At 38.6% G+C, this 8727-nt stretch overlaps 1 long non-coding RNA gene across 1 annotated transcript in view; it reads right to left on the bottom strand.

The window, feature by feature from the left end:
- Positions 1-754: 754 nt before the first annotated feature.
- The window catches only part of LOC142745210 (uncharacterized), a 133254-nt gene continuing 125281 nt past the window's right edge, over positions 755-8727 (bottom strand). The window contains exons 5-6 of the long non-coding RNA XR_012881679.1: positions 2686-2806; positions 755-978 (exon numbers count right to left, since the gene is read on the bottom strand). This is a non-coding gene — a long non-coding RNA (uncharacterized LOC142745210). The remainder of the gene's footprint in view (positions 979-2685; positions 2807-8727) is intronic.

The raw sequence follows: 8727 nt of genomic DNA, 5'->3' as shown, positions 1-8727 counted from the left end.
AGCCAGATTGGGACAGGAAAGGGAATAGATAGGGGTCAATGAAGATTGTAACTATCTATAAGTTGCTGAGTGTTAATAACATGTATATTTCTTTATGTGTGATGGGTAGGTGTTTCCTGTGAAGGCTGAGCATTTTTTATAGTAAAGGAGAGAAAGTTATATTCAGAGAGTAGAAGAGGAGAATTAATGAAGTTAGAAACTGAGTGGATTCAGAAGACCAGATCAACTGAATCCCTTTCTTCACGTGTAGGAGAATTAGTAAGTTGTGAAAGACATATGGAGGAGGTTAAAGATAGAAACTGAGAGGCAGATGAGGAAGTTGGGGTCACCTATAATGAGAGTAGGTATTTCACAACATAGGAAATGAGGAAGTCAAGCAGCAAAACGAGCAAGGGGGAGGTAATCAACTACCACTAGAAGGAAGAATGATTGAAGAGTGTGAGGATGTGGACCTCAAAGAGGACTATGTAACTAAGGGCACCAGGGTGACCTGAAAAGTGCAGTGACTACTTCTTCACCCTGCCTGTTCTCACGTCTAGGTGTATGAGAAAACCATATTGAGTTAGAGCGGCATGGGATTCAGGGTCAGACTGTTGAAGCCATGTTTCTGTGGGAGTTTGAACAGAATAAGTTGTGAATAAAGGTGAGTTTGTTGCACACAGGCAGAGAGTTCCAGAGTGCACAGTTAAAAGAGAAAATACAACCAATGTTAAACAGATATGCAGTGTTTATTTGTATGGCAGATAAGAAGTTGAAGTAAGCAGTAATTGAAGGTAAAAGTTGTAGGAGAGATGTCCGCTGTAGCAAATAGTAGTAGAATCAAGATAAATTTTTCCTTATCCCTTAACAGACCTTAGACTAGGTTCTCGAGAGTGGAGGGAAGCGCAGGAACAGGAAGAGGTGAATATGTCTGGTGCTCGGGAGATTTTCTAGCATTTCCGGGAGTCCAAGAGATCTCTTCTTTTTCTCAGGAGTTTCCTGGACATTATAAAAGAGTTGGAAAATATGAGTTAAGAAAGTGAATAGTGCATGTGAGCTGTACGTGGGCGAAGGAAAGAGAGAGGGAATGATGTGGCTAGAAACCACCAAAGGAATGAATGGGTGAAAGGTTTTAAATACAACAACAGCCAAAATGAAGATAGAAGCAGGGAACATGGTGAATATTCTTGGGTGAAGGCAGATGTAGAAACAATTAACCATAACAGTTGAGCTGTAGGCAAGTTTGTTTGAATAGTTAATGTTATCATACCTGTTTCTTTCCCTGTCTTACTGCTATGTTTAACTGCCATATGACCATATGGCACTTAGGCAAGAGGACTTCTGCCCTCGTGCATCCCCTAATACGAGTTCATACACTGAGCTAGTTCTTCTATTAATGGGGAGAATATGCATAGATTTAGGGCTATTTTAGCTCATTAAGCTTTTAATCAACTAAACTTAACACATGAGGTGGAAATATTATGCAGATACAGTATATACAAATAAACTCGCTGACTGTGATGTAGCATAAAAGCTACTATGGATTGAACATTTGACAAAAGTTAGAGAGATAATATTAGATAATTTGGGAAGACTGAGACCATTTTACAGTATGTGCCATCAATTAAAATTGCAAAGTTGAACCTTCTAATCTTTTCATGCAAAAGGATAATTTCATTGGAACACTAAACCAAGAAATTAATGATAAAAGTGAACCGAAGAAAAATGTACATAGAGGGCTTAGTGGTTTTGGTCTTCTAATGCAGAGAGAGCATTGGGGGGGGGGGGGGGGGGGACTTCTGATGCATCTACTTGCTTTCAGCTGGCCATACACAAATTTTATTGACATAGGCCAGATTGCGTGGCCAGATTGACTATCCATGTTGAATTTCAACATGCCAGATCCTTTTTTCCCCAGAGATGAGCCCCTGGTAGCGACTTATTTCCCTCTCTTTATTGAAATAAACATGCACAAATACTTTACAAAACAAAAAACACGTTAAGGGCCTGTGACCTTTATTGCCTGGAGGCCCAGACAATTCTCAGTCTGCCTCTGCTCGACTGACATTTTATGCCATTGGCTAATTATACAGCCAACACTAGATTTGAGAAAAAGAATGGGTGTATAAATGGCTGATCTCCTGGGACACATAAAGATTTTTCCTTTATATATTTTTCACAGTTCTTATTGGAAAATGAGACAGAATAAGGTCATAGAAGAAAAGCATATTATGAAGCATATATTTTTTATATTTTTTACATTTAGGACACAAGCACAGAGGGTGTGTATGTCAGCACACAGAGTTCTTACTGTTCCATGTTACAAAGCCTAAGGCACTCTATGTGCCACTGTATGGTGCCTCTACACGGCACTGGATTTTCCCCTAAAATCAATTATTCTAGGGTAGAATACTTCCGCAATACTGCATGCAATGGAATGAGCCACTATTCATACAGAATCCATAGAAAAAAAACCAGTATAAAATTGAAGGCATATTGGCCCATTGCAGTCTATAGGAGACGTATTATGTATCTGTACATTACAAATCCGGGATGAGTTTGTGTGCATAAGGCTTTAGTGTTCATTAAACCAGTGCTTATTTTACCAATGATTACCTCCCTATCACTGCAGAATTCTTCCTCTTGCTTGACATCTTGCCCGAACTACTGCACCTACAATATTCTAAACCTATTTCGGCCACTTACCTGAAAGCAGGTCTTCTTCACACCCTTCAAGTTCTTTGACATCATGCTGCTGCTAATGTTTTGAGGCCACAAATGATCGCCCACTGATCCTTTTGGGTTAAAATAATTATAGCATCTTTAACTGGAAAACAAAGCATGACATGTAAAAATGTGGAATCATAGAAATGTTAAAATCTACTTATTATAATCTATCTGCTGCTTGCCACAGATGAAAACTTAGTGTAAGCTTTTAGGATAGCGAATGTACAAGCTGTAATTAGACATCTCAATTTCACAAAAGCACATGCATTAAACAATACTAATAGCTAGGTGCTTAATGGATCTATCCCCACTGTTTGTATAAAGCAGAAATAAAAAAGTGTATTAAATGACAAGCTTTCTTAGACCTGTAGTCATTAATTGTACTCAGTCACTGAAAGCCAATTTACTGAAAACAGTCGGGCCTAAATAGTTTTGTCTAAACTGGAAATGTTATACTCAAGTCAGATGGTCTTTAATTATAATGTAGATGATAATTTGGCTTTTTTGGAAAGTTTATTTGGCATGCGCAGCTCCGCCACCACGACGTAACAAAAGAGGAGAAGAAGAATGGCGGTGGGAGTATCTTCGACAGTGACATCGGAGCTGTGCGCGCTTGCTCTCACTCATTCTTCAGCTCTCGGCACACAAGGACAAGACTTTATGATCTCTCATCAGAGATCACACAGTCTCATTCAGCTTGTCTGGCTAGAGCGCGTGCGTGCGTGCTCCTCCCTCCAGCTCTTGCTGTGACACAGTCTGTAGCTGATTGGACTTTGTCACAGCGATGTTACACGCCCCCTTGCCAGTTCAGAGGCTTATTTAAATATTGGGTGCCAAATATAACGGTGCCAATATCTAAATAACGGAGGAGAGTAGGAAGAGAATGTAAAGTGCCCCAGGGTTTGTACAGCCCTGTCTATTACATGCTGCACTCAGCTGCACATGTATGGGCAGGTGAAAGGTTCTCTTTAAGCCATGTGACATTGAAAATAGAAAAAATCATTAGGAAATTAACCACAGTGTTCTTTGCAAGACTGTATTTCAGGAACACGGAAAAAAATCCTAATTTCTAGGTTAAGTGTTTCTTTAACACCATATAAATAACAATCAGACTAAATTTCTGAGCCAGGTACTTATTTCACTGCAATCTAAGGGTCCTCTTACATGGCTCGTTGATCGGCGCCAGTTTGCTCCTTTCACAAGGATCTATGTATGGGGATGAGAGCTGATTATTAGGATCACTCGCCCCCATAAGTTTCTATCATGTCGGCACACATCTCCCTGTTTACACAGGGAGATGCGCTGCCGACAACGATAATATTGCTTGCAGCATAAATGTCACAATCAGCCAATGAACGAGCATTTTCTCATTCATTGGCTGATCCTTGCCCTGTTTACACAATGATCGGGAACGAGCATTTTGTGAGCGTTCATTTGCCCAATAATCGGTCCGTGTAAAAAGGCCTTTAAGCTGTATTCACACATTTCGGTCAATTTATGTTGGAAGCTCACAGTAAAGCCACGCCATTTTGCAAAAATCAGAGCAAAAAATTAAAATTTACCACAACGTGTGAGGCCTAAGGGTATGCTCACACGCAAACGCAAAATATGTCTGAAATTACGGAGCTGTTTTCAGGCGAAAACAGCTCCTGAATTTCAGAAATTTTTGCAAGTACTCGCGTTTTTCGCGGTGTCCATTATGGACGTAATTGGAGCTGTTTTTCATTGGAGTCAATGAAAAACGGCTCCAAAAAGGTCCCAAGAAGTGTCCTGCCCTTCTTTGACGTGGGCGTATTTTTAAATTAGACCTCGTCTGAACAGAACATCATAAAACCCATTGCAAGCAATGGGCAGATGTTTGCAGACGTAACGGAGCCGTCTTTTCAGACGTAATTCGAGGCGTAAAACGCCTGAATTACGTCTGAAAATAGGTTGTGTGAACATACCCTAAGGGTACTGTCACACATGCTGTTTTGATGCATTTTTGGTGTGGTAGATGGTCGGCGGAGACGTGGCCGGATTCTTGGATATTGAATAAAGTTAACAAGAATATAGTGTTACTCGAACTTTTTCCTGTGCTAGTTGCTATTGTAATTTGGGGTTTTAAATTGAACCCCTTAGTGTCTAAGCCTGTTTTGGCCTTCAGGACCAGCCCCATTTTTGCAAATCTGACATGTGTCACTTTATGTGGTAATAACTCCAGAATGCTTTTACCTATCCAAGCGATTCTGGGATTGTTTTCTCGTGACATGTTGTACTTTATGATACTGAAAAAATTTTGTCGTTAAATTCAATATTTATTTGTAAGAAACGCCAAGATTTAGAGAAAATTTGCAAAAATTTGCATTTTTCTAAATTTTAATGTATTTACTTGTAAAACAGATAGTAAAACCACACAAAATACTTACTAGTTTACATTTCCCATATGTCTACTTTATGTTTGCGTCGTTTTTTGAACATTCTTTTATTTTTCTAGGACGTTACGAGGCTTAGAACTTTAGCAGCAATTTCTCATATTTTTAAGAAAATTTCAAAAGGCTATTTTTTCAGGGACCAGTTCAGTTCTGAAATGGCTTTGAGGGCCTTATATATTAGAAAGTCCCCAGAAGTCACCCCATTTTGAAAACTGCACCCATCAAAGTATTCAAAACAGCATTCACAAAGTATTTTAGCCCTTTAGGCGTTTCACAGGAATTAAAGCAAAGTAGAGGTGAAATTTACAAATTTCATTTTTTTTCTTCAAAAATTCATTTCTAATAAATTTTTTATGTACCGCAGAAGGTTTTACCCAAGAAATGAAACTCAATATTTATTGCCCAGATTCTGCAGTTTTTAGAAATATCCAACATGTGGCCCTAGTGTGATAATGGACTGAAACACAGGCCTCAGAAGCAAAGGAGAAAAAGCACCGCAACATTTGTAAAGCAATTTCTCCCAAGTACGGCTATACCCCACATGTGGTCATAAAAGTTTTTTCATTCGAAAGTAATTAACCCTTTACGAACTGATTCATGTTTTGCTTTTTCGTTTTTCCTCCCCGCTTTCCGAGAGCCACTACTTTTTTATTTTTCTGTCAATAGAGTGGTGTGAGGGCATATTTTTTTGCGGGACGAGCTGTCGTTTTTATTGGTACCATTTTGGGGTACATGCGACTTTGTTGATCACTTTTTATTAAATTTTTCGGCAAGCAAGGTGACCAAAAACCATCAATTCTGACAATGATTTTTATTTATTTTTGACGGCGTTTACCCTGGGCTATAAATGACTATTATACTTTATTCTGCGGGTCGGTACGATTACGGCGATACCATATGTATATACGTTTTTTTATGTTTTGCAGCGTTTGCGAAAAAAAATAACTTATTTAGAAAATAATTTATTTTCTGTGTCACCATATTCTGAGAGCCATAACTTTTTTATTTTTCAGTCAAAAAAGCTGTGTAAGGGCTTGTTTTTTGCGGGACGGGTTGTAGTTTTTATCGGTACTATTTTGGCGTACATGCGACTTTTTGATCACTTTTTATTGTGTATTTTGGGAGGGGTGGTGACCAAAAAAATAGTGATTCTGGCATTGTTTTTCGTTTATTTTTTTTTGCGGTGTTTACCGTGCGGGAAAAATAATATTATAGTTTTATAGTTGGGGTCGTTACGAACGCGGTGATACCAAATATGTGTACTTTTTTTTTACGTATTCATTTTTTTTCCTATAATATAAGACTTATTATAGGAAAAAAAGCAGTTCTTGTTTATGTCACTTATAACTTTTATTTTTACACTTTTTTTAAAACATTTTTATCCTTTTATTTACTTTTTTCACTTGTCCCACTATTGGACACTTAGACTTGCAGCTCTGATCGCTGCTGGAATACATTACACTACACACGTAGTGTAATGCATTCCAACTGTCATTGTGACGTAACTGTCACACTGACAGGAAGCCTACGACGACCACCCTCCGGGTGGTCCTCATAGGCTTCTGTACATGGCAACCCGGAAGCCATTGTCTGGCGTCCGGTTGCCATGGGTACCATCGCCAGCCACCGTGATTTCACATGGGGGCTGCCGATGGGCGCTAAAGACCTTAATTGTGGCGTTCAAAATCGAGCGCCGCAATTAAGGGGTTAACTGCCGATATCAGCGGCGACAGGCCGCTGATCGGCAACGGGGAGAGCAGGGCTGACACCCTGCACAGTTATCCGCCGCTGCGGTGTAGCGCCGCGCGGCGGTTAACTGTCAAAGCACTGACGTAACTGTACGTCAAGGTGCGCGAACTTACTGCTCACCTTGACATACAGTTACGTCATGGTGCGTTAAGGGGTTAAAGATAGAAGAATTTGTTTGTTTACAGACAACAAAGGAGTTGTATTTGCTATAAATACGTTGTCATCAAAATATGATCTTACCACTAAGCTGTTAAGACATTTGGTACTGTGTTGTTTATCTTTTAATATATGGTTGAAAGCGAGTTATATTGAAGAAAGAAGTAATAATTTAGCAGATTCTCTGTCTCGTTGTCAGTGGCAGAAGTTTCGAGAGCTGGCTCCGGAGGCAGAGGAAGAAGGGATCCCATGCCCAATTCATTTGTGGGACTTGATCTGGGATTGATTTCTTCTAATATTAGAAATTCATTAGCACCTAGAACATGGGCTGAGTATTCAGCTGCATGGAATGATTGGCTTTCCTTTTGTGCAAATTTAGAGGTCGATTATTTACATGATGATGTTAGTCTATTTTTATTATTTATCTGTGATTTAATTCAGAATGAATTTTCTGCGTCTTACATTTCAAAAATCCTGGCAGGAATCTAATTTTTTAGGAAATTATTGGGTTCACAACCAATCAATTATTTTCCAGTCACGCAATTACTGAAGGGTTATCGGAGGAATTTTTCTTGCTCAGATGGTAGGAGACCTATTTCTGTTGATCTTTTGAGTAAATTGTGGTCTGCTTTGGAGCAGATTTGTTTTGACAGTTTTGAAGTTTGTTTATTTCGCACAGCGTTTGTAGTCGCCTTCTTTGCAGCATTAAGAATAGGTGAATTAGTATCGATTAATAAAAAAGTTAGTTCTGGTTTAGATTGTAAAGATGTTCAGTTGAGAAGTTCGTTTGTATCTATTTTCTTGAGAAAATCAAAAACGGATCTATTTTCTTGAGAAAATCAAAAACGGATCAGTCTGGTCGTGGTTTCTGGATTCGTCTAAATAAGTTTGAAGGCTCTGAAATTTGTCCGGTACTAAATATTCAGTAATGGTTTAAAATTAGACCTGCAGTTACAGGCCCCTTTTTGTTACACCAGGATATGTCTCCATTAACTAGGTTCCAATTTACTTCAATTTTTAAGAAATGTTTAGTTTCGTAAGACTTGGGTGATTTTACATTTTCATCCCATTCTTTTAGAATTGGGGCTGCTACGGAAGCAGCCAGATTAGGTTTGGATGAATCAATAATTAAGCGTATAGGTAGATGGGAATCAAACAGATTTAGACTATATATTAGACCTGACTTGTTGATTATGAATTAATTATTATTTCCTTTAGGTAAAAAATTAGTGGTCTGGATAGTTGGCCACTCTTATCTATTGGGCTCAGAAGAGAGCAAGCAAGCGGAGTTATTCAGAGAATTTATCTTTTGATCCGAATGTTTTTAATATTTTTTGGTGGGGTATAAGAGGATTACAGTGGAAGAGAGTTCTGGCTGAATTGAAGAAACTGAATTTGTCTTGGCCATGTCCGGACGTTTTAATAATTCATATCGGTGGTAATGACATTGGAAAAGTTAGTACATTAGAGCTAATTTGGGAAATGAGAAGAGATTTAGCTGTAATACAATGCATGTTTCCCAGTTCTGTTTTAATTTTTTCGGAAATTGTTCCTCGATTATTCGAGTCAATCGAGCAATGGAGAAGTATTTACCCTCTTTAGGGGTTTTTTCATACAGACATATTGATCTGGAGGGTTTTACATCAGGCCTTTATAGGTCAGATGATATTCATCTTTCTGAAGTGGGGATTGATATTTTTAA

Source organism: Rhinoderma darwinii, chromosome 1, assembly GCF_050947455.1.
Source record: "Rhinoderma darwinii isolate aRhiDar2 chromosome 1, aRhiDar2.hap1, whole genome shotgun sequence".
NCBI classification, from domain to species: domain Eukaryota; kingdom Metazoa; phylum Chordata; class Amphibia; order Anura; family Rhinodermatidae; genus Rhinoderma; species Rhinoderma darwinii.
This window is presented reverse-complemented; position numbering and strand designations above follow the sequence as displayed.